The sequence below is a fragment of the Anomaloglossus baeobatrachus genome, chromosome 5 (genome assembly GCF_048569485.1).
Source record: "Anomaloglossus baeobatrachus isolate aAnoBae1 chromosome 5, aAnoBae1.hap1, whole genome shotgun sequence".
Classification (NCBI taxonomy): domain Eukaryota; kingdom Metazoa; phylum Chordata; class Amphibia; order Anura; family Aromobatidae; genus Anomaloglossus; species Anomaloglossus baeobatrachus.
Window position 1 is genome coordinate 181,445,913 of NC_134357.1, and position 24,276 is coordinate 181,470,188.

A 24,276-nucleotide genomic window follows, 5' to 3' on the forward strand; every position below is an offset into this window, starting at 1 on the left:
GTAACCTACAGATTTTTGGTTTTCTTTTCCTTTTTACTATAATTTCTGCTCATATTAATTTTCTATAATTGTGCCTATCAGTATAGCTCTTCCTAATATAAAGCAAGAGAGCTGTGAAGCGTGCTAAGTCTAATCAGCAGCCTTCTGACTGCTCTTCTTCATCACCTCACAGCATGGGTATCATATAAGAATATTTCGTGATTCCCCATCCTCCAATCCTCTCCTCTGTGTCTTCAGTTTTTCTGATTGATTGCTCTCAGTGAGAAACAAAATTGTAATCTTGCATTTGTGATACCTTTTAATGGCTAACTAAAATAAAATAAAATGATGTTACAAAAAAAGCTTTCGAGACTTCTCTAGGTTTTCTGTTATTGTAGACAAGTTTTCAGGCCCAGATTACACTACTATCATGGCTTCTGCTCTTAATGGAATTTTTTCCATAAACAAAAAACATCACTTAGCTATACATACTGTGGCTATAAAAAGGCTATACATGCCTATTAAACTGCCAAGTTTTTGTTATGTAGAAAAAAAATCAGAAAATGAAGAATCATTCCAGAACTTTTTTAACCTTTAATGTCTTTCATAATCTGTACAAAACAGTTGAGAAACATTGAGAAATAAACATATTATTTTGAGGGTGAAAATAAAAAAAATACCAACAAAACCTTCAGCAATATGGAAAAAAAGCTTTGGCGCTGCTTATACAATTGTGCTCAAAAGTTTACATACCCTGACAGATTTTTTTGCTTTCTTGACCTTTTTTTCAGATAATATGAATGATAATACAAAATCACAGGTGTGTGTCTTGGTCAGACTTACAGTCATATGAAAAAGTTTGGGCACCCCTATTAATGTTAACCTTTTTTCTTGATAACAATTTGGGTTTTTGCAACAGCTATTTCAGTTTCATATATCTAATAACTGATGGACTCAGTAATATTTCTGGATTGAAATAAGGTTTATTGTACTAACAGAAAATGTGCAATCCGCATTTAAACAAAATTTGACCGGTGCAAAAGTATGAGCGCCTCAACATAAAAGTGACATTACTATTTTGTAGATCCTCCTTTTGCAAAAATAACAACCTCTAGTCGCTTCCTGTAGCTTTTAATGAGTTCCTGGATCCTGGATGAAGGTATATTTGTCCATTCCTGTTTACAAAACAATTCCAGTTCAGTTAAGTTTGATGGTCGCCGAGCATGGCAGCACGCTTCAAATCATCCCACAGATGTTCAATGATATTCAGGTCTGGGGGTTGGGATGGCCATTCCAGAACATTGTAATTGTTCCTCTGCATGAATGCCTGAGTAGATTTGGAGCGGTGTTTTGGATCATTGTCTTGCTGAAATATCCATCCCCTGCGTAACTTCAACTTCGTCACGGATTCTTGCACATTTTTGTCAAGAATCTGCTGATACTGAGTTGAATCCATGTGACCCTCAACTTTAACAAGATTCTCAGTGCCGGCATTGGCCACACAGCCCCAAAGCATGATGGAACCTTCATCAAATTTTACTGTGGGTAGCAAGTGCTTTTCTTGGAATGCCGTGTTTTTTTGCCTCCATGCATAACGCCTTTTTGTGCTTTTGCATACCTCAGGCGACTCTGTGATGTGCTTGCAGAAACGGCTTCTTTCACATCACTCTCCCATACAGCTTATCCTTGTGCAAAGTGCGCTGTATTGTTGACCGATGCAGATTGACACCATCTGCAGCAAGATGATGCTGCAGGTCTTTGGAGGTGGTCTGTGGATTGTCCTTGACTGTTCTCACCATTCTTCTTCTATGCCTTTCTGATATTTTTCTTGGCCTGCCACTTCTGGGCTTAACAAGAACTGTATCTGTGTTCTTCCATTTCCTTACTATGTTCCTCACAGTGGAAACTGACAGTTTAAATCTCTGAGACAACTTTTTGTATCCTTCCCCTGAACAACTATGTTGAATAATCTTTGTTTTCAGATCATTTGAGAGTTGTTTTGAGGAGCCCATGATGCCACTCTTCATAGGAGATTCAAATAGGAGAACAACTTGCAAGTGGCCACCTTAAATACCTTTTCTCATGATTGGATGCACCTGCCTATGAAGTTCAAAGCTCAATGAGGTTAAAAAAACAATTAAGTGCTTTAGTAAGTCAGTAAAAAGTAGTTAGGAGCGTTCAAATCAAGAAATTGATAAGGGTGCCCATACTTTTGCATCGGTCAAATTTTGATTAAATGCGGATTGCACATTTTCTGTTAGTACAATAAACCTCATTTCAATCCGGAAATCTTACCATCAGTTATTAGATATATGAAACTGAAATAGCTGTTGCAAAAACCCAAATTGTTATAAAGAAAAAAGGTTAACATTAATAGGGGTGCCCAAACGTTTTCATATGACTGTATATAGCCCCAGACAGATGATCACATGGAAGCATGCTGAGCCACCTGCAAAGCAAAATATGGCACACAATACAGTTCAACTTACAAAGGGTGAGGGGAGCAAAGCATGAATTTGAGACTAGTGTGTAACATAAATTCATACAATATGTATTATGCACCTAATTCACTCACACACAGGTAATTGAAAGGGAAGGTGTGGCCAAACCTAAGTGGTTCCTGTACAGACTAAAAGGCCATAGCCACACAATTAGCAACATCACCTTTGACCTAACTCTCTGAAAGGCTCTTGAAGGGTTTCTCATGATACCTGAGGAACCAGAAGGGAGGCTGCTACACATTGCCTACAAGGTGAGAGGAAGGTTTGCAGAAATAAACCCAGTTTAGGATAAACTGAAACAGGAACTAACAAGGTGAAAGGAACAGAGGCTGGGAAGGGAAACACACAGACTAACAGCCAATACTCAACTGGTGTTTTTTTTCCAAGGTAACCCCTTAAGATGAAAACCTGGAAATCCCAGGAAAAAGTTCACATAGAAATATAGTCAGCAAGGTAATGCAGTGAAGGCAGAACATATATATCACCACCCAGGCTGTGATAGGACAAACGAAAACAGGACAATAAAAAACACTTTAAGAAGATAAAGCCCAGAAGAAAAAACAGAAGTAATAGTAAACATCAGTATAAGGATCAAGAGGAAAAGGGCAATAACTCAGCAGACAGAGGAATTAACCACGAAGCAAAAGGACATTGGATGAAATCCACAAATCAAGCAGTGACAATACTTCAACACAGTGTTACTTGATTTGAAGGAATGCATATTTATGCCACCACATTATTTTCTTTCCATTTTCCACTGAAAAAGATTTTTTTATTTTTTTCATTTGGCCTGTCGGATAGGTTAGCAAGACACAAGCCTTTCCTTACAAAGAAAAACATCCAATCTCAGTTATTTGTTGCCAAAACCTACATCAAATCTGTCAAAAGCATGAGTGAAAATATGCTATTGTCTGATAAGACCAAGCTTAAACTTTTTGGACTTAATTCCGAAAGGTATGGTTAGGAAAAATTCATCACAGTGTATCACCAAAAGAGCACCATAATCTCAGTGTATGCTTTGGGGCTGTTTTTTTGTCAGTTGGTACTGAAGCTTTATTAAAGAGAATAATGAACTGTTCCTGTTCGAACCCATTAAATTCAATGGGATGCAAAAGTTATGTGTTGTAAAATGGTGTAGAGGGCTGTAAAAAAGAAAGACCATAAAAAAGGGTTAAAGCAGTACAGTAGACTGTTGCATCTAATAGATGTGACAATCTTGGGCGGCTGCAGGCTCCTTATTTTTAGGTTGGGAGGTCCAATAACATGGGTCTCCTCAGCCTGAGAATACTAGACCCCAGCTGTCGGGCTTCATCTTGGCTGGGCAACCAAATTCAAGGGGACCACACACTGTTATTTTAAATTATTTATTTAAATAATAAAAAAAATTCACATAGTTACTCTTATTTTGATACACAGCCAAGATAAGCGCACGGCTAGGGGCTGCAGCCTGTAGCCGTGGCTTTATCTGTGCTGGTATCAATATATACCAAATACCAGCTAATTCCTTTAAAATTGAATACTTTATTAATAATGATTAAAAACAGTCAGTGAAGTCAAAACAGACAAAAAAACAGAAAGGTTTTGCGTAGAGAAAAAACAAACAGGATACTTTATGTGGTGAAAGAGCAGTAGAGCATGTGACAGTCCAAAGGCTATTTTTTGCAGTAAAAATGTCCAAAAGAATCTATATATGTACTGGGGAAAATATGGAAAATAGTTTTCCCTGCTCTGTTTCCTGCCTGACATTGTAGGTAATATCACCTTAAATTTTTGGGCACCCCTGCTCCTCGTCAGCTTCCCCTCGTCTGCCCTTGCTAACTACCAGGAGTGAAACTACCGAGGTAGCAGAGGTCACCACTGTGACCAGACCCAGGGGTGCAGGGGGCCGGCCAGCCCCAGCTTCAAATAGATGTGTGTCGGAGGCTGCGCATCCAGCTGAAATACATCGCAGCACAAAGATCCATTGGGTTCCTGTACTGAGATGTGCCGGCCGCCGATTAAGGCCATAAATATTGCTCCCAACGCACACGATCCTGGGCATGGAAAGCAGAGAATACATTGATAGCTGATGCCGCCGTAAGTGGCCGCACATGACGCTGACATCATGCGCTGCGCTGCTTACATGCTGGTCAGTTCCCAGCATCACAGGAGTATGCTGGGGGAGCGCGGGGTAAGGGAGTACAAAGGCCACCATTTGCACAGGGCCCCTTCCAGCAAACAGCAGATGGTGTGCCACAGGCAGCAGTAGTTCACTGTCATTTGCTGCTCCAGCACAGGGTGCCCTCCCCTTCTCTGTGTCCTGTCTGCTCCTATCTTCACCACACAGAGAGAAGGGACTGGCGCCTGCACTGCTGCGGCCAGAGAAGCTGCTTCTAAAGACCCTCTGAACTCCAGAAGGCCAAGAAGGAGGTGAGTGTAATGTGAATCATGTGTTATGTGCTGTATGTATGTGTTATGTATAAGATATGTTTGTCCTGTATAGTGTGCAATATGTAGCTGTCTGTCTGTGTATACTGACTGTGTATACTGTCTGTCTCTGTATACTGTCTGTCTGTGTATACTGTCTGTCTGTGCATACTCTCAGTCTGTGTATACTGTCTGTCTGTGTATATTGTCTGTCAGTCTGTGTATACTGTCTGTCTGTGTATACTGTCTGTCTGTGTCCTTGGAGATACACCCCCCACTGATTTGGAGGTATTATGGGTATGTGTCATATATTCTTTGCAAAGCAGCTTTTTACATTGCATGTGCACTTTATGAGGGGTGGGTATTGATAGCAATCTATATGTGCTGCTATAACCTCTGCTGCTTTTGCACTTGAGCACTTTATTGTGTGCTTGATACCCCTTTACTATTGTAAACATTGCTGCTACATCTGCGTAGGCACTTTATCCCCACCTCTTTATATTTTCTGTTATCTACTTTGTCAGTGTCTGGGTGTTTTGTCCTTTACTTTTGTATCCTCACAAGCACTTGTTATCCTATTTATATGTATTTGGTGCTTTTATGACTAATTTATAAATAAAATTCTATATTTTTCACTGAGGTAGTATTTGGACTCTTCTCTGTACTTATAGATCTACTAGAAGGTGGCCCGATTCTAACGCATCGGGTATTCTAGAATTTACGTATTGTGTAGTTAATGTATGTTTTTTGTTATATATATCGATGTTGTGTGTAGTTGCCAGTGTTTCTGTAGGGCGCTGTAAATGTTCTGGGTGTTGTCTGGGTGTGCGGTGGGTGAGAGCAGTGTTGTTTGTGTGTTGCGTTGTGTGTGTTGCGTTGTTTGTGGAGCGCTGTGTGTCTGCAGTGTTCTGTGTGTGGTGATGTCCGTGTTGCGCGGTTTGTGTGGGTATGGAGTGCGTGTGTGTGTTTTGGGGAGGTATGTTTTGTGCAGTGTGTGTGTTGCGCGGTATGTGCGTATATTTATGTATGCCGTGGTGTTTGTGTGTTGGATGTTGTGTGTGTGCGGCGTTGTCTGTGTGTGGGTGTCTGTGTAGGGCGGTGTTTGTGGTTCCCAGTGTGTGTGTGGTGTGTTGTGCGGTGCGCGTGTGGCGGTGTGTGTGTTTTGGGGGGAGGTGTACACCCCCATCGTGCTCCATCTCCCATGCTGCGCACCCTCCATCATGCTCCATCCCCCATGCTGCGCACTCCCCATCGTGCTCCATCCCCCATGCTGCGCACTCCCCATCGTGCTCCATCCCCCATGCTGCGCACTCCCCATCGTGCTCCATCCCCCATGCTGCGCACCCCCCATGGTGCTCCATCCCCCATGCTGCACACCCCCATCGTGCTTCATCCCCCATGCTGCGCACCCCCCATCGTGCTCCATCCCCCATGCTGCGCACCCCCCATCGTGCTCCATCCCCCATGCTGCGCACCCCCCATGCTGCGCACCCCCCATCATGCTCCATCCCCCATGCTGCGCACCCCCCATCGTGCTCCATCCCCCCATGCTGCGCACCCCCCATCGTGCTCCATCCCTCATGCTGCGCACCCCCCATCGTGCTCCATCCCCCATGCTGCGCACTCCCCATCATGCTCCACAGTCACACATCAGACAGTATACACGCACACATCCGATCGCATACACACACACATCCGATCGCATACACGCACACATCTGATCGCATACACGCACACATCTGATCGCATATACACACACATCTGATCGCATACACGCACACACACACACACACACACACACACACACTGACGATATCGCACATACGCGCTCACACACTAACAACATCCGGAGATGCCACATGCTTCCGGCCATGTGATCCTCCGGTAGGTCCTGGAAGGTCACTGCATGCACAGTATCGCCGCCGAGAAGTAAGCGATATCACTGGATGTTGTGAGTGTGTGGATGCGATCTGATGTGTGTGTGAGGTGTGTGTGAGAGTGAGTGAGTGTGATCTGATGTGTGTGTGTCTGTTCTTATGTGTGTGCGTGTGTGTGTGTTCCGCCACTGCAGGACCTTGATGCGCTCACCTGCTCCCGGTCGGCGTCTGGTGAGTATGACTGCGGAGTCTTCTTTCTTCTGTCTTCTCTCTTCTGGGGGTACCCACTGCCTATAATAAAGTGTCTTGCAGTGTCTTTAACTCTTTCACCGCTGCATGACACTTCATTATTGACCGCACCGGTGTACGCTGGTAACCATGATACAAAGCGTTTCCTATAGTTACCCGATGTTTTTCATGGTTACCAGCGTACACCGACTCCATCACGATCCCAGCATCGCAAGGTTATATCTGGGCTGGGGGAGTCGGGGCTTCGTTTGAATTCGGGGGAAGGGGCGTGGCCGAGCGGTCGATGCGTGCGGAGGGTCGGTGCGAGCTGCCAATCCATGCGGGGGGCAGGGCCAGGCTGAGGCGACCGGCCAATCCGTGGGGGGGCGGAGCCAGGCCGAGCCCAGAGCGGCTAATCCATGCGGGGGGCGGCCAATCCATGGGGAGGGGCGGGGCCAGGCCGAGCCCAGCGGCCAATCCGACAGTTGTCACGCTAACGACACTGTCACGGTGACACTGTCACCGTTACAATTTTGGAGCAAGATAGACAGACAGACAGAATAAGGCAATTATATATATAGATATACTTGGTCTCTAACAGATATTTTGACTTTTTTGTCCGTATGTGGGTTTATGGTGGGTTAGTGTAGGCCATCATATACATCTCCCACCCATTTATGTTCAGATGTTTTTGTCTGTCTGTCTATCCTGTCTGTTTGCCTGTCTATACTGTCTGACTATCTGTGCATACTGTCTGTCTGACTGAATGTTGTGCTGGACCTGTTTATTGTTCCTAGTGTCATGGCCAAGATTTATCCTCCGTGCACCGTCCTAATGAACTTTTATAATTTTTATAATACACCGTATTTTTCACTTTATAAGATGCACCTGATTATAAGATGCACCCCCAAATTTGATGAAGGAAAAGAGAATTTATTTTTTTTAATGTTAAATGGGGTCCATCTTATAATGCCAGTGTCCGTCTAACAAATCTTATAGGGTATATGTCCCTCATAGCCCCCATCCTAAAATTAGCCCCCCTTAATCTGGATATGGCCCCCTTATATTGAATATAGCCCCCTTGTGCTGGGACACGTCCCCCTGTGCTGCCCATGGCCCCTATAGATGGCACACCTCCCCTGTGTTTGATATGGCCCCCATACTGCTGCCCATGGCCACTATAGATGGCACATCTCCCCTGTGTTTGATATGGCCCCCATACTGCTGCCCATGGTCACTATAGATGGCACATCTTCCCTTTGTTTGATATGGCCCCCCATACTGCTGACCATGGCCACTATAGATGGCACACCTCCCCTGTTAGATATGGCCCCCATACTGCTGCCCATGGCCACTATAGAGGGCACATCTCCCCTGTGTTTGATATGGCCCCATATTGCTGCCCATGGCCACTATAGATGGCACACCTCCCCTGTGTTAGATATGGCCCCCATACTGCTGCCCATGGCCACTATAGATCGCACATCTCCCCTGTGTTTTATATTGCCCCCCATACTGCTGCCCATGGCCACAATAGATGGCACATCTCACCTGTGTTAGATATGCCCCCCATGCTGCTGCCCAAAATAAAATAAAACACTCTTTCTTTACCTTCTCAGCGCTGTCCCTCCTCGTGTTTCCCTCCTTGCAGTTGAGCTCCGGCTTCCTCCACTTCCTGGTTCTTGCTGCCTGTCATGTGATCGGCACGGCAGCGGCAGAGTGATATAATCTCTGCGTGCCTTATCACAGACAGCAGCAGCAGGAGACCGGGAGATCAGCGCTGGAGGTAAGTAAAGCTTTTTTTTATTTTACTATGGGCAGCAGCATGGGGGCCATATCTAACACAGGGGGGATTGTTACGTTTCCGTTTCTGGGGATCTGCGTGTCTCCTTATAATTTGCTGTGGTCTGGCTATGCTATATCTTGGTCCCAGGTCTGTGTGGCGCTGGAGACTATGTTCTGATTCCATGTTACTGAGCATGTGCGAGCGCTGGAGACTAAGTCCTATCTTGGAGCCACTGCACATGTGCGGGTGACATCATCGCTGACACGAGGTCACATGACTCTGACACATTCTAAGCCGATTTGCCGCTGGTCATGTGCTTATGACACTTTGCTCTATTATAGGCCAGCGTGACGTCATTGCTGACGATTCTCGCAGTGGATTGGCTGGTGTCCTCCATCTTGGATGAGGCACAGAGTCTATATAAGACCCTGACGCACGCTACTCGGTGCTCAGTCCTCTTGGTTCCTGCATAGGAATGGACGCTCTGTGCATGTCCCTTTCGGCACCTATTGTCTATCTAGGTGAGCGTTATCGGTAGGGTAACGCTCTTGTACCTTGCAGCTTATGCTGTGGTCCGTATCCTTGCACCTTAGTGGAGCGGACATAGGCAGGTGCTTAAATAAACAAAAAGGAAGAAAAAAATTCTGTACAACGACTTAGTGATAGAAAATGTATATTTTATTGATAGGAAATAGCTAAAAAACAGACAAACAATGTTGGATTAAAATTAGCAGAGACAAATACTGGTGAGTACCAATAGATGGCGCCCTCACCCCACAGTAGGTATATGGTAGCACATGTTAAAGTTTTAACACACAGCACATGAAGGGCTAAAAAGCCAATATTACATACAAACTAAAGCGTGCTGCTGCTTATTAGGTGCCCGTTACTGATACATCAATTACATAGTGTCAAAAAGGTTCTTGTAACAACGCACTATAATACCTTGCAACCAACATACCTAAATGGTGGATGAGAGCCCAATTCCCCGACCCATAGGTTTCGGTGTCACTCCTTCTTCCGGGGGTGGTCTCTGATTAAAAGAGGTGACCTTATAAAGGATAAGTATCCAATCACTATCCGTATTGACCCTAACCAATCAGGTCATAGGGTATGTGCAGTGACGTTATGTCCGATACCATGCCCATCACCTCAATAGGTGGATACACAGGGCGTGATGCAAGTGGGGGTGTGGCCAGGACCCCCATGTGCAAACACATATGAAAAAGCCACAGAATACACCCAATGACCTGATAACGCCAAACCGGAAGTGATGTATGCCGAACCGGAAGTGACGTACCGTGACTCTCCGCGTCACTGACATGGGGGCGCGCGCATCCTATAGCTAATACAAGTATACCCTCAGTGTCCACATGCGCCTGCGCACCCTAACAGTGACACAGATTAGCAGATAAATGTTACATAGCGAAATCATCACTAGTGGATGCCGGTATATCATTATACATAACGGATTAAAGTGCATCCATAACGATTTGAATACCCAACAAAAAACATCACACAACATCGCCGTAATGAGATTGCACACACTGCGTGACCCATAGGGACATGCCCCCAGTCCCACGTGTGTGCACATACCCCACCAAAGCGACGTGAAATAATATGTAATATGGTAAGTATTCAAAATTATACAAACACCAATGGGCGTTAATATATCTTTCCGCGGCGCGGATTATAATACCGACACACATATATAGGTGTACTGCAACATTAAAATTCAGAATAAGTGGCAAGGAATATAGCATCGCCCTAGCATATCTAACAAAAGCGCAAAGGCCAACGCAGTGCACACGCGTATGACCAATTGGACCCACGCCGCCACGGGCGCGCCAAGCCACAGCCATGGAGACTCGGTCGCCAGGGCGGTGGAAAAGGCAGACGCGCACATGGCGGCACCGGGCCCACGGGCAGACGCATGCGCGCACCGGCCTCACGGATATGAGGTAGAAGTATGAGATCACATATATTAACAGATGTAGTACACCTCTGGGCCCTGACACAATTAATCATATATATCAGAGGACTCCACACAACCCAATATAATCTATATTGATTATTCCACGATGATCACATCAACAGAAGTTCTGTATATTTGTCGAAAAGGCCCAGGTGGATAATATGCTTCTCCAACTTCATATATCGAGGGTATACAAGGACAGAATACAAGACGGATATGAGAGGAACTGAAAATAAAAAGTAAATAAAACACAAATAAATATAAGACCAAATTAGAGCAGAGCATCATGGACGCTAACTGAAACCCCACATGTCATCTTAAACCCAAGAAACCCAAGAGAGATACCATCAGAGAAGAGCTCCCTATTCTAGAAAGGACACGAAACTTAAATACTCATTCAATCCATCAGGCTGTAACATTTTCAATGTCCATATCCACTCAGTTTCGCGTTGTGCAAGAAGTCGGCTAATATTACCGCCTCTGACCCCGGTCACAACCTGGTCTATGCCTCGTACCTTCAATAAGCTATAATTGCAGTTGTGATGTTTCTTGAAGTGCCTCGGTATAGTCTTAAGGCCCTCAATGTCCACATCATCCATGGCGGCTTGGATATCACGGACGTGTTCTCTCACACGTACCTTAAGGGCTCGTGTGGTAAGGCCGACATAGATGAGTGGACACGGACAACTGGCATAGTATACTACAGCCTTAGATAGACAATTAATTCTCTTCTTGATTCGGAAGACTTTCCCATCCGACGAGGCAAAATCGGTTGCTGTTTCAATATTGGGGCATGCTATACACGACCCACAAGGTGAACAACCAAATCCAGACCTCGGGGAACGAGAGGATATGGGCAAAAATGGAAGGACAGCATTATCTCTTTTATTATAATGACTTGATGTTAATATGTCCTTGAAGTTCCTGGCTTTGCGGGCCGCAACTGACGGTCTATCAGGCAGGTAGCTCTGCAGAATGGGATCAACGGTAAGAATAGACCAAAAGCGGGACATAACATCCAACATTCGACCCCACTGCGAGTGATATTTGGTGATCATCCTTACAACATTAGATGTCTTTCTCACGTGACCACCAAATAATAACTCCACACGTGGTGAATTTCTGGCTCTATTGTAGGCTTTTTTAATAGATCTATTACTATACCCACGATCACGAAATCTTTGTTTAAGTTCAAGGGCTCTGGACTCAAAAGACACATCTGAGGAGCATATCCTTCGCAACCGAAGAAACTGCCTCACAGGAACTGCCCGTATCACATGGGCAGGATGGGCTGAGGTGGCATACAAGACTGAATTAACAGATGTATCTTTACGATATAGGTCAGTCTGCAACTGACCCGATGGGTCCCGCTTGACCAGCACGTCCAGGAATTCGAGGGATGTGTCACTGAATCTGTGAGTCAATCGTATATTGACCTCATTAATGTTCAAACTCTGAATAAATAAATTAAGATCATGGACACTCCCCTGCCAGTTGAAAAAGATGTCATCGATGTACCGCGTCCAGAAAGGGATGCGGTCTACCGATGACATCACATCTGACAGGAGAAGGTCCCTTTCCCACAGCCCCAGGAATAAATTAGCATATGAGGGCGCAAAGGCCGCCCCCATTGCCACGCCCTGGAGCTGTAGGTACAGGGACCCCCCGAAAAAGAAAAAATTATGGGTTAATGCAAAATTCACAAGATCCATGACAAAACCCCTCTCCGTCCCGGACATGCTGGTCATTGACAGGAAATATGCAATGGCCCGTAGTCCGTCGTGATGTCGAATGCTAGTGTATAGCGATTCGACATCACAAGAGACCAGCAGGGAACCTTCCCCCACATGTAGAGAATCTATCTTTTGCAAAAAATTGCTCGTATCTCTCGTATAAGATGGGAGCGATTCCACTAGGGGCTTGAGTAATGAATCAATATAAATGCACACCCGCTCAAGAAAATTACCCACCCCGGATACAATGGGTCTCCCCAGGGGTGTATTTGTGTCTTTGTGCACTTTGGGCAGCAAATATAATGTCGGTACCTTTGGTTCAAATACAACTAATAAATCAGATAGTCTCTTCTCTATGGTCCCACTCTCCACAGCACTATTCAGCAAATATTGCAGTTCTTTCTTGTATTTGCTGAGGGGGTTGAAAGTGAGACGCTGGTAGCACTCACCCATCCTGAGTTGCCTATATGCTTCCTTTTCATATAAAGCACAGGGCCAAACCACGATATTCCCACCCTTGTCGGCTGGTTTTATTACTATGTCATCCAATCGCCTGATCCTGTCAATGCAGCTCCTCTCCTCCCTCGTAAGATTATCTTTATAGATTTTAGTAGGAAATTTAGAGAATTCATTGGAGACTAGCCGCACAAACAGGTCAATATTGGGACAAGCCGACAAGGGGGGGAATTTTTTTGACCGAATCCGCAGCCGCGAAGGGATCTTACCTAAGGCACTGGAAGAGTGTTCCTCCGATAGTTCCTCGAGGATCCTGAGGCAGGTGCTTGTTGCACATGGTCTGACTGGGCCTTGTGGTTCTACTCTGAGGTGAGCGCTATTGGTAGGGTAGCGCTCCTGTACCTTTCAGCCGTACTGTTGTCCGTGTCCTCGCACCTTAGTGGAACGGACATAGGTAGGTCAGGTGGTCGTTGCCTTCAAGGGTAACGCTTCACTACGCTGCCTCCTACAGCAGTCCGTATCCTCGCACACTAGGGGAGCGGTCATAGGCAGGATTTTCAAGTTAGCAGCATTGCTGCTGTCCGTATCCTTGCACCACAAGTGGAGCGGACATAGGTAGGTGCCATATTGCACACACTACACTTAGTCTCTGTGACTGTTAACTGAGACAGGTGCTTTCACGCTCACAGATTGTGAGACTTCTTTGCACTTTTATATTGTATTCCTCACTCTTTTGCATTTCCACTCCTATGTTATGCTAAGAGGTAATCGCTGTGACTTAAACAGTATACGCCGCTATTGGCGTTGGTGACACTGTGATGTAACAGTGTCAGTACCGCTTTGGTGGTACCGTTTTCCCCTAGCCTCTGCCCTACTCTGCAGCAGAGCTCTGCACAGTGGACCCTGACTGTCGGATAGTTTTCCATTCCATTATTATCCAACCGCCCCCGTAACATTAGGACTGAGCCAAGGGTCTGGCAGAGATGGCAGAGTATCAACAATTACATCGGTATATACAGCTTCTTGAAGCAAGGCTCAAGACTGTAGAGGATAAACCTCAAACTTTGGTGTCTTCGCCACATGACCCACGACTTGCTCTACCCAACAGATACTCTGGCGATGCCAGGTCTTGTCGTGGGTTCATAAGCCAGTGTCAGATTCACCTTGAGGTTAATGCCTCACGCTTCTCTATGGAGAGGTCCAAAGTAGGCTTTATTATATCCCTGCTTCAGGATAAAGCCTTAGAGTGGGCTACTCCCTTATGGGAGCGCTCTGATTTGGTTACTCATAGACATCAAGACTTCCTTGATGCTCTTAAAGCAGTGTTCATGGGACCGCAGGTTACCCATGATGTGGCTTTGAGACTGCTAGATCTGTCTCAAGGTTCGTTATCTACCAGCTCTTATGCCATTGCTTTTCGTACCTTGGTAGCAGAGTTAGACTGGCCTGAGAAGGTGTTAATACGTATCTTCTGGAGAGGTCTTGCAGGCTATGTCAAAGATACTCTTGCTATTCGGGAAGTTCCTCCTTCTCTGGAGGACTTAATTACGGTAGCAACTAGGATCGATGTACGCCATAAGGAACGTAGACTCGAGGTTACCTTGTCACGTCCCAAACGTCGAGTTGGCTCAGATGCTGTGGTTCCTTCTCCATCTTCCTCAGTATCCGAGACATCTCGTACTCCTATGGAGTTGGGCTATACTACTTCCCGACCTCGTAAAGCGGGTCCTCCTATCTGTTACATATGTCATAAGGCTGGGCACTATGCCAACAAGTGTCCTAGCCGTCAGGGAAACTCCCAGGCCTAGTAACCATTAGAGGTGGGTTACTAGAGACGTCTTCTGCACCCTCTAAGTGTAGAGTCCCAGGTCAGCTCTCATTCTCTGAGAATACATGGCCTATTATGGCTTTTGTGGATTCCGGAGCTGACGGGACTTTTGTGTCTTCAGGATTTGTAAAGAGACACAATATTCCCTCGATCATGTTAGAGGCGCCTATTCCTGTCCGTGTTGTTAATGGGACTATGTTGTCTGACTCCATTACATTGAGGACAGTTCCCTTGCGCCTTTCCCTGTCTCAGGGTCACAGAGATTTCTTTTCTTGCTTTGCCTGAGGGTATAGACAACGTACTTCTGGGTCTCCCATGGCTTCGAACTCATGCTCCTCTAATTGACTGGGAGTCCGACAGCATTATTAGTTGGGTTTTGAAGTGTCAGTCCCGATGTCTTCCCTTACGACCTAAGGTAATTGCAGTTGCATCAACTGATCTCTCTCCCTTACCTACACCCTATTTGGATTTCGCTGATGTGTTTTCCAAACAGGGTGCTGAGACTCTTCCACCTCATAGGCCTTATGACTGTGCTATAGACCTCTTGCCGGGTTCTGTTCCACCAAAGGGCAGGGTCTATCCCTTGTCTATCCCAGAATCCAAGGCTATGTCGGCCTATATAAAGGATAGTCTGGAGAGGGGCTTCATCCGCAAGTCTGTCTCACCTGCAGGGGCTGGGTTTTTCTTTGCTTTGTGCGGAAAAAAGAGTGTGATCTGCGTCCCTGCATAGACTACAGGGGTCTTAACGCTATCACTGTGAAAAACAAATACCCCTTGCCCCTAATTTCTGAACTGTTTGACAGACTACGGGGAGCTAAGGTATTTACGAAGTTGGATCTGCGAGGTGCTTATAACTTAGTGCGAATTCGAGAGGGTGACGAATGGAAGACCGCTTTTAACACCAGAGACGGTCACTATGAATACCTCGTCATGCCTTTCAGTCTATGTAATGCACCCGCAGTGTTCCAGGACTTCATAAATGACGTGTTTAGGGATTTACTGTTATCATCCATGGTGGTATATCTGGATGATATACTAAATTTTTCTCCCGACCTGGAGACACATCGGTTGGATGTGATCAGGGTTCTGTCTCATCTAAGGGAGCACTCCCTGTTTGCCAAGCTAGAGAAATGAATATTTGAGCAAGCCTCTCTACCCTTCTTAGGCTATATCATTTCTCATGAGGGATTGGCAATGGATCCTGCGAAGCTTTCTGCAGTTATGGAGTGGGCTGAACCTCATTCCTTGAAATCAGTACAACGCTTCCTGGGATTCATAAATTATTACCGGCAATTTATACCACACTTTTCTACCTTGGTAGCTCCGTTAGTGGCTTTGACTAAAAAGGGCGCCAATCCTAAGGTCTGGTCTACTGAGACATCCCAGGCTTTCAAGGCAGTTAAGGAACACTTTTCATCTGCTCCTGTCCTCCAAAGACCTGACGAAAATAGGCCCTTTCTCATGGAGGTGGACGCGTCCTCTGTAGGAGCTGGAGCAGTTCTATATCAAAAGAACAGCTCAGGTAGAAAAAGACCGTGTTTTTTATTTACAAAGACGTTCTCCCCTGCTGAGAGGAACTACACTATTGGTGACAGAAAACTACTTGCCCTAAAATTAGCATTGGAGGAGTGGCGTCACTTGCTCGAGGGAGCCAGGCAGCCCTTTCAGGTCTTTACGGACCATAAGAATCTGACGTATTTGCAAACTGCACAACGTTTGAATCCTCGGCAAGCTCGTTGGTCCTTGTTTTTCTCTCGGTTTAAATTCTCCATTAATTATCTTACCGGGAGTAAAAATAACAAGGCCGACGCACTCTCTCGCTCTATGGAATCATCTCAGGAAGAGAATGAGGACCCTTGTCTCATTCTTCCATCTAGGGTTTTTCACACATTCTCTCCTGTAATGTTAGATCAGATTCCACCAGGCAAGACTTTCATTCCTCCTAGTCGACAGAATGACATTGTGTCATGGGCCCACACCTCTAAGGTGAGTGGGCATTTTGGCATTAGAAGGACATGAGAATTACTCGAGAGGTGGTATTGGTGGGCCCAGTTGGCCAACCATGTCAAGAGATACATCCGATCGTGTTTTTCTGGTGATCGCAACCGTCCTTTGCGGCAGAGACCTGATGGTATTTTACACCCATTTCCCGTGCCAGATAGACCATGGGAGGTGGTAGGCATGGATTTTGTGGGTGAACTTCCCTGCTCTCAAGGGAATCGGATTGTGTGGGTAATAACTGATCATTTCTCTCGGATGGTTCATCTGGTACCCTTACCGAGAATACCATCCTCCAGGGTATTGGCCAAATTGTTCCTCGAACATGTTTTTAGGCTGCATAGAATGCCAGATCGTATCGTCAGTGAAGGAGGTCCACAATTTGCTTCCCAGTTTTGGCGAGATCTGTGTAGTCTCTTACAGATAGAGTTGAACCTCTCTTCGGCCTACCATCCGGAGACCAATGGGTTGGTTGAACGAACCAACCAATCTATGATCATATACCTACGACACTTTGTCTCAGAGAATCATGACAATTGGTCTACTCTCCTACCCTGGGCAGAGTTTGCCCTTAACAATTCCATGGCTGAAGCCACAGGGCAGACGCCTTTCATTCTCAATAATGGGACACATCCCAGGGTGCCTGTTCCATTTCCCGCCTCCGTACCACCGCCTCTTGTGGCGGATTGGGCAACCAATGCTAGGGAGGTCTGGGATCAGACTCAGAGTGCGATCCAAGTAGCAAAGGATCGTATGAAGACTGTAGCCGATCATTTTCGCCGTCCCTCAACTGTCTTTTCCCCAGGGGATTTCGTATGGCTCTCTGCTAAAAACGTGAAACTTAGAGTGGAATCTGCCAAGTTTGCTCCTCGATTCCTGGGTCCTTATGAGGTACTTCGCCAGGTTAATCCTGTGGTATATCAACTGAAGGTACCTGCCCATCTTAGAATCCAAAAGGAGCAAACAATAGTCTGAACACAAAAAAGACCTAAAACATAACTGTTAATAAGTACCAAATAAAAGAGCCAACGCTCAAAAGATGAATAAAACCAGTAAAGCAATGCTACCTAAAGTTCATAAGGGTGTAAGCCCCTTAAAAGGTCGCCCCATTGTTTCAGGCATAGGTGGTCTAACAGAAAGGCTGAGTGTCTACGTGGATCGTATTCTGCACCCTTTTGTGCTGTCCTTGAATTCCTACCTGAAGGATACTACCGACTTTCTCCGTAGGATAGAGGACATCTTTCTGGAGGAAGGGCTGTTGTTATGCTCTATTGATGTAGAGGCCTTATATTCATCCATCCCACACTCGGCGGGACTGGGAGCAGTAAAATACTTCTTGGGATCAAGAGGAAGCCAGTTTTGTCAACATAATGAGTTTGTGGTAAGGGCTCTGGAATTCTGCCTAACGAGAAATGCCTTTACCTTTGGAGGGAGATTCTTTCACCAGCTCAGGGGGACCGCAATGGGGAGTTGTTGTGCCCCATCGTATGCGAACCTCCTCCTGGGCTGGTGGGAGGAGACGGTGGTTTTCGGCGGCCTTCTGGACACCGAGGACGTCGTCCTTTGGCTAAGATACATTGACGACGTCTTCGTTGTCTGGAAGGGCCAGACCGAGGGCTTCCACCAATTCATAACCAAACTTAATGATAATGACATTGGCCTCACATTTACCAGCGAAATTGGCAGGGACAAATTGGCCTTCCTTGATGTGCTAGTGGAGAGGGGACCAAATGGCCACCTTGTTACTACCACCTTCAGGAAAGCAACATCATCCAATTCCCTACTTAAGTGGGAAAGTGCTCACCCTGCCCCCCTGAAGAAAGGAATTCCAAAAGGGCAATTCATGAGAATGAGACGTAATTGCTCAGAGGAAGCGGGTTTTAAAAAACAGGCCCTCGATCTGATGGGACGCCTAAGGGAAAGAGGCTATCCCGAGGGTATTATCCATGGAGCGTACAACTCTGTGCGTAGTATGGATCGTACCAAGTTATTGAACCCCAATATGAAGAAAGATTAATCGGATGAAATTCTTAGATTCATCACAACCTATAATAGTGGGGCGATGGACTTGAGGGGAACCCTTTCCAAACACTGGCATGTGCTACAAATGGATCCTTTGATTGAGAGACATCTTTTGACATATCCATCTATCACCTATAGGAAGGCAAGATCCCTTGGTGATAGACTTGTCCATAGCCATTTTAATGAGGACGGGCCAGTGTTGACAGCTAGTATGATTAAGGGCTGTTTTAAATGCCACGACTGTGTGAATTGTAGGTTCATTGAGGAAGGTAAGGAATTCACCATCTATAACAGCAGTAAGACCTTCTCTATAAGATCATTGATCACCTGCAAATCAAAGGGGGTCGTTTACAGGATGAAGTGTGTGTGTGGAAAAATCTACATTGGCAAAACCATCAGAGAACTTCGACGACGAGTGGGAGAACATAAAAATGACATCCTAAAGAAGAATGATACCCCGGTTGCTCGGCATATCAACAACTTTCACAACGGCAACCTCGAATGCCTCAGAATCATGGGAATCGATCTTATTCGTCCACCACCCAGAGGGGGTAACTGGGACCGAATAATACTCCAGAAGGAGTGTTATTGGATATATAGCCTGAACAACATGACACCACTAGGCTTGAATGAGTCCCTGTCCTTCACACCCTTTCTGTAGGAGCACCTTAGAGGTAGGGGTGAGTATAGGAGGGATATACGTCGGCCGAGTGGGGGCACCACATACGTGGGTTCTTTAGGGTGCCGACCCCCACATGTTAGGCAGGGCTAGTGACTACCGTAGGGTAACTTCTTAGTGTGCACATTAGTTTTTATCCTTACCACTGGGTGTTTCATTAGCCCTCCCCACCACTGATGTTTTGGGATATTCTGATTCATATTGCCTGTTCTATGCTGGCCTGTCCTCATGTGTTATATACCCCTTCTATTATCTCCATGTTTATTGGGGATTTAATAAACAGGGTCAGTCCCTGTAATAACTGTTATAAACTTTGAGCTATGCTCTGTGACCCCTTTGCCTTTCAATCCAAAGGGTATTAATGACAACCATGGGATATTCTGTTTGTCAATATTTTTATACCCCTGGTTTCGTTATGGTAATATACCTTTCTCTCCTATCTGTGTTGAACTATCTAAGTTGTCTGGACTATCCTATGTACCTTTATGTACTTTTGTTTTTATCATAGGCCTTTTATATGTGAGTGTCTTGAACCTGATCATACTCTATTATACTGCCATGTATAGCCGTGTATACCCACCATGATACTGCCCTGAGCTGGCTTGGTGATTTTTGTACTTCGCTCCGCTGATTAAACCTGAGCGCGTCCATGTTGTGATGGTAACGCACTCAGTGTTTGTGTTTGCTGAACCAGCGTGTGCGGCTCCCCAGGATGTGATGTCACTGGAGGAGGCTGTGCTGTCTCTATGGCGACGCGGCATCTGATGACGAGATACTTCCGGTCCCGGTGTATTCTGGGAGTGCATGTCATCGGACTTTTTGGTGCTTCTGCGCATGCGCCGGTATATAAATGGGAGCTAGTTTCCGGACGCCCGGCGTGGCACCTTTTGAATTTGTACCTTGACATGTGGATACTTCTGGTGAGTTACTCACTTAAGGGACATTATGATGGGCCTAATCAATATGCTGATTTGGGCTTCTTCCACCTTTGATTTTTGTTTACAGTGTCACTGGGCATGACAATACTGCAAGATAAGCGATGAATGGACAGTACCCAGTAACCTTCACCTGAACTCCCCTGATGATTGTTCCCCATGAAACGCGTTGGGAGTGAGTGTTTCTCAATAGTATGGAGGTGATTTCTTCATGGCGTTCCTGAGGGATCTAAAATAGCTGGTTGACAGCTTCCCCACAAGCCATGATGTGCATCTAGTCGCCCTTTTTCTCTACAGGACTGGGTAAGATTGTTCCCTTACGGAACGGACTATGTTTAATACCCTGATCCTCTGTGCATGATCAGCATTTGGTTCCCTCTTATAGGGGATTTAACTATGCCATGTGAGTCTGACCTGTATTGCCAGCATTTGTAGCACACTCTTGCTTCCCCCCCCTTCCTCCCCTGAGGTTGGACTACTGCACTAGGGGTAGTGGGTGTGAGTGTGTCTTATTATTGTCAAACATCCTCTAGGCACCTATCGGGTTGTTCCTGGATATTTACTGGTTTATATGATACCACTGTGATAGTGACCTAGGAATGGTGGTTTGACTTGGGCTATATCTGATGCACTTTCTGCAGAGCATGAGTAATATCATTGCTTTACTGGTTTTATTCATCTTTTGAGCGTTGGCTCTTTTATTTGGTACTTATTAAAAGTTATGTTTTAGGTCTTTTTTTGTGTTCAGACCATTGTTTGCTCCTCTTGGATCCAGCTATTTACTCTTGTGGATATTGTGGGTCCTCCTGGTATTTTGCTAATTGAATACCCATCTTAGAATCCATGACAAATTCCACGTTTCGCTCTTAAAGCCGGCTATTCTATCCCATGCCCGTGCAGAACCATCTCCTTCCTCCGATTCCTCTCAGTCCAGCTATGAGGTACGGGCCATCGTTGGTTCTAAGATGGTTCGTGGTCGCAGGTTCTTTTTGATCGATTGGGAGGGCTACGGTCCGGAGCATCGCTCCTGGGAGCCTGAGGAGGCTGTCAATGCTCCTGACTTAGTTGCCGAGTACCTGCGCCGCCGGAGGGGGGGGCCCTTGAGGGGGAGGTACTGTTACAGTTTCCGTTTCTGGGGATCTGCGTGTCTCCTTATCCTTTGCTGTGGTCTGGCTATGCTATATCTTGGTCCCAGGCCTGTGTGGCGCTGGAGACTATGTTCTGATTTCATGCTACCATGCTACTGAGCATGTGCGAGCACTGGAGACTAAGTCCTATCTTGGAGCCACTGCACATGTGCTGGTGACATCATCGCTGACATGAGGTCACATGTCTCTGACACATTCTAAGCCGATTGGCCGCTGGTCATGTGCTTATGACGCTTAGCTCTATGATAGGCCAGCGTGACGTCATTGCTGACGATTCTCGCAGCGGATTGGCTGGTGTACTCCATTTTGGATGAGGCACAGAGTCTATATAAGACCCTGACGCACACTGCTCGGCGCTCAGTCCTCTTGGTTCCTGCATAGGAGTAGACGCTCTGTGCATGTCCCTTGCAGCACCTATTGTCTATCTAGGTGAGCGTTATCGGTAGGGTAACGCTCTTGTACCTTACAGCTTATGCTGTGGTCCGTATCCTCGCACCTTAGTGGAGCGGACATAGGCAGGTGCTTGCTGCACATGGTCAGACTGGGCCTTGTGGTTCTACTCTGAGGTGAGCGCTATCGGTAGGGTAGCGCTCCTGTACCTTTCAACCGTACTGTTGTCCGTGTCCTCGCACCTTAGTGGAGCGGACATAGGTAGGTCAGGTGGTCGTTGCCTTCTAGGGTAACGCTCCACTACGCTGCCTCCTGCAGCAGTCCGTATCCTCGCACACTAGGGGAGCGGTCATAGGCAGGAGTTTCAAGCTAGCAGCAGTGCTGCTGTCCATATCCTTGCACCACAAGTGGAGCGGACATAGGTAGGTGCCATATTGCACACACTACACTTAGTCTCTGTGACTGTTAACTGAGACAGGTGCTTTCACGCTCACAGATTGTGAGACTTCTATGCACTTTTATGTTGTATTCCTCACTCTTTTGCATTTCCACTCCTATGTTATGCTAAGAGGTAGTCGCTGTGACTTAAATAGTATATGCCGCTATTGGCGTTGGTGACACTGTGATGTAACAGTGTCAGTACCGCTTTGGTGGTACCGTTTTCCCCTAGCCTCTGCCCTACTCTGCAGCAGAGCTCTGCACGGTGGACCCTGACTGTCGGATAGCCTTCCATTCCCTTATTATCCGACAGCCCCAGGAACAGGGATCATGTGCGATCAAAGGAGGGTGCAGGCAGATATAGTATGCCCCGCTGTCCCAGCCCATCAGCGCGATGCGGTTTCAGCACCACGCTGATGGACAGTGGCTGTGCATATTATATGAGCGGGAGCAGGAGATCTAACGCTGCCACCCGCAGCTTCACCAGCTCTCAGCAGCACTCCAGAGCGGACCCTGCAGTATATATATGTATACATACATATATATATATATATATATATATATATATACAGTCAGGGCCAGAAATATTTGGACAGACAGTGACACAAGTTTTGTTATTTTAGCTGTTTACAAAAACATGTTCAGAAATACAATTATATATATAATATGGGCTGAAAGTGCACACTCCCAACTGTAATATGAGAGTTTTCACATCCAAATCGGAGATAGGGTTTAGGAATCATAGCTCTGTAATGCATAGCCTCCTCTTTTTCAAGGGACCAAAAGTAATTGGACAAGGGACTCTAAGGGCTGCAATTAACTCTGAAGGCGTCTCCCTTGTTAACCTGTAATCAATGAAGTAGTTAAAAGGTCTGGGGTTGATTACAGGTGTGTGGTTTTGCATTTGGAAGCTGTTGCTGTGAGCAGACAACATGCGGTCTAAGGAACTCTCAATTGAGGTGAAGCAGAACATCCTGAGGCTGAAAAAAAAGAAAAAATCCATCAGAGAGATAGCAGACATGCTTGGAGTAGCAAAATCAACAGTCGGGTACATTCTGAGAAAAAAGGAATTGACTGGTGAGCTTGGGAACTCAAAAAGGCCTGGGCGTCAATGGATGACAACAGTGGTGGATGATCGCCGCATACTTTCTTTAGTGAAGAAAAACCCGTTCACAACATCAACTGAAGTCCAGAACACTCTCAGTGAAATAGGTGTATCTGTCTCTAAGTCAACAGTAAAGAAAAGACTCCATGAAAGTAAATACAAAGGGTTCACATCTAGATGCAAACCATTCATCAATTCCAAAAATAGACAGGCCAGAGTTAAATTTGCTGAAAAACACCTCATGAAGCCAGCTCAGTTCTGGAAAAGTATTCTATGGACAGATGAGACAAAGATCAACCTGTACCAGAATGATGGGAAGAAAAAAGTTTGGAGAAGAAAGGGAACGGCACATGATCCAAGGCACACCACATCCTCTGTAAAACATGGTGGAGGCAACGTGATGGCATGGGCATGCATGGCTTTCAATGGCACTGGGTCACATGTGTTTATTGATGACATAACAGCAGACAAGAGTAGCCGGATGAATTCTGAAGTGTACCAGGATATACTTTCAGCCCAGATTCAGCCAAATGCCGCAAAGTTGATCGGACGACGCTTCATAGTACAGATGGACAATGACCCCAAGCATACAGCCAAAGCTACCCAGGAGTTCATGAGTGCAAAAAAGTGGAACATTCTGCAATGGCCAAGTCAATCACCAGATCTTAACCCAATTGAGCATGCATTTCACTTGCTCAAATCCAGACTTAAGACGGAAAGACCCACAAACAAGCAAGACCTGAAGGCTGCGGCTGTAAAGGCCTGGCAAAGCATTAAGAAGGAGGAAACCCA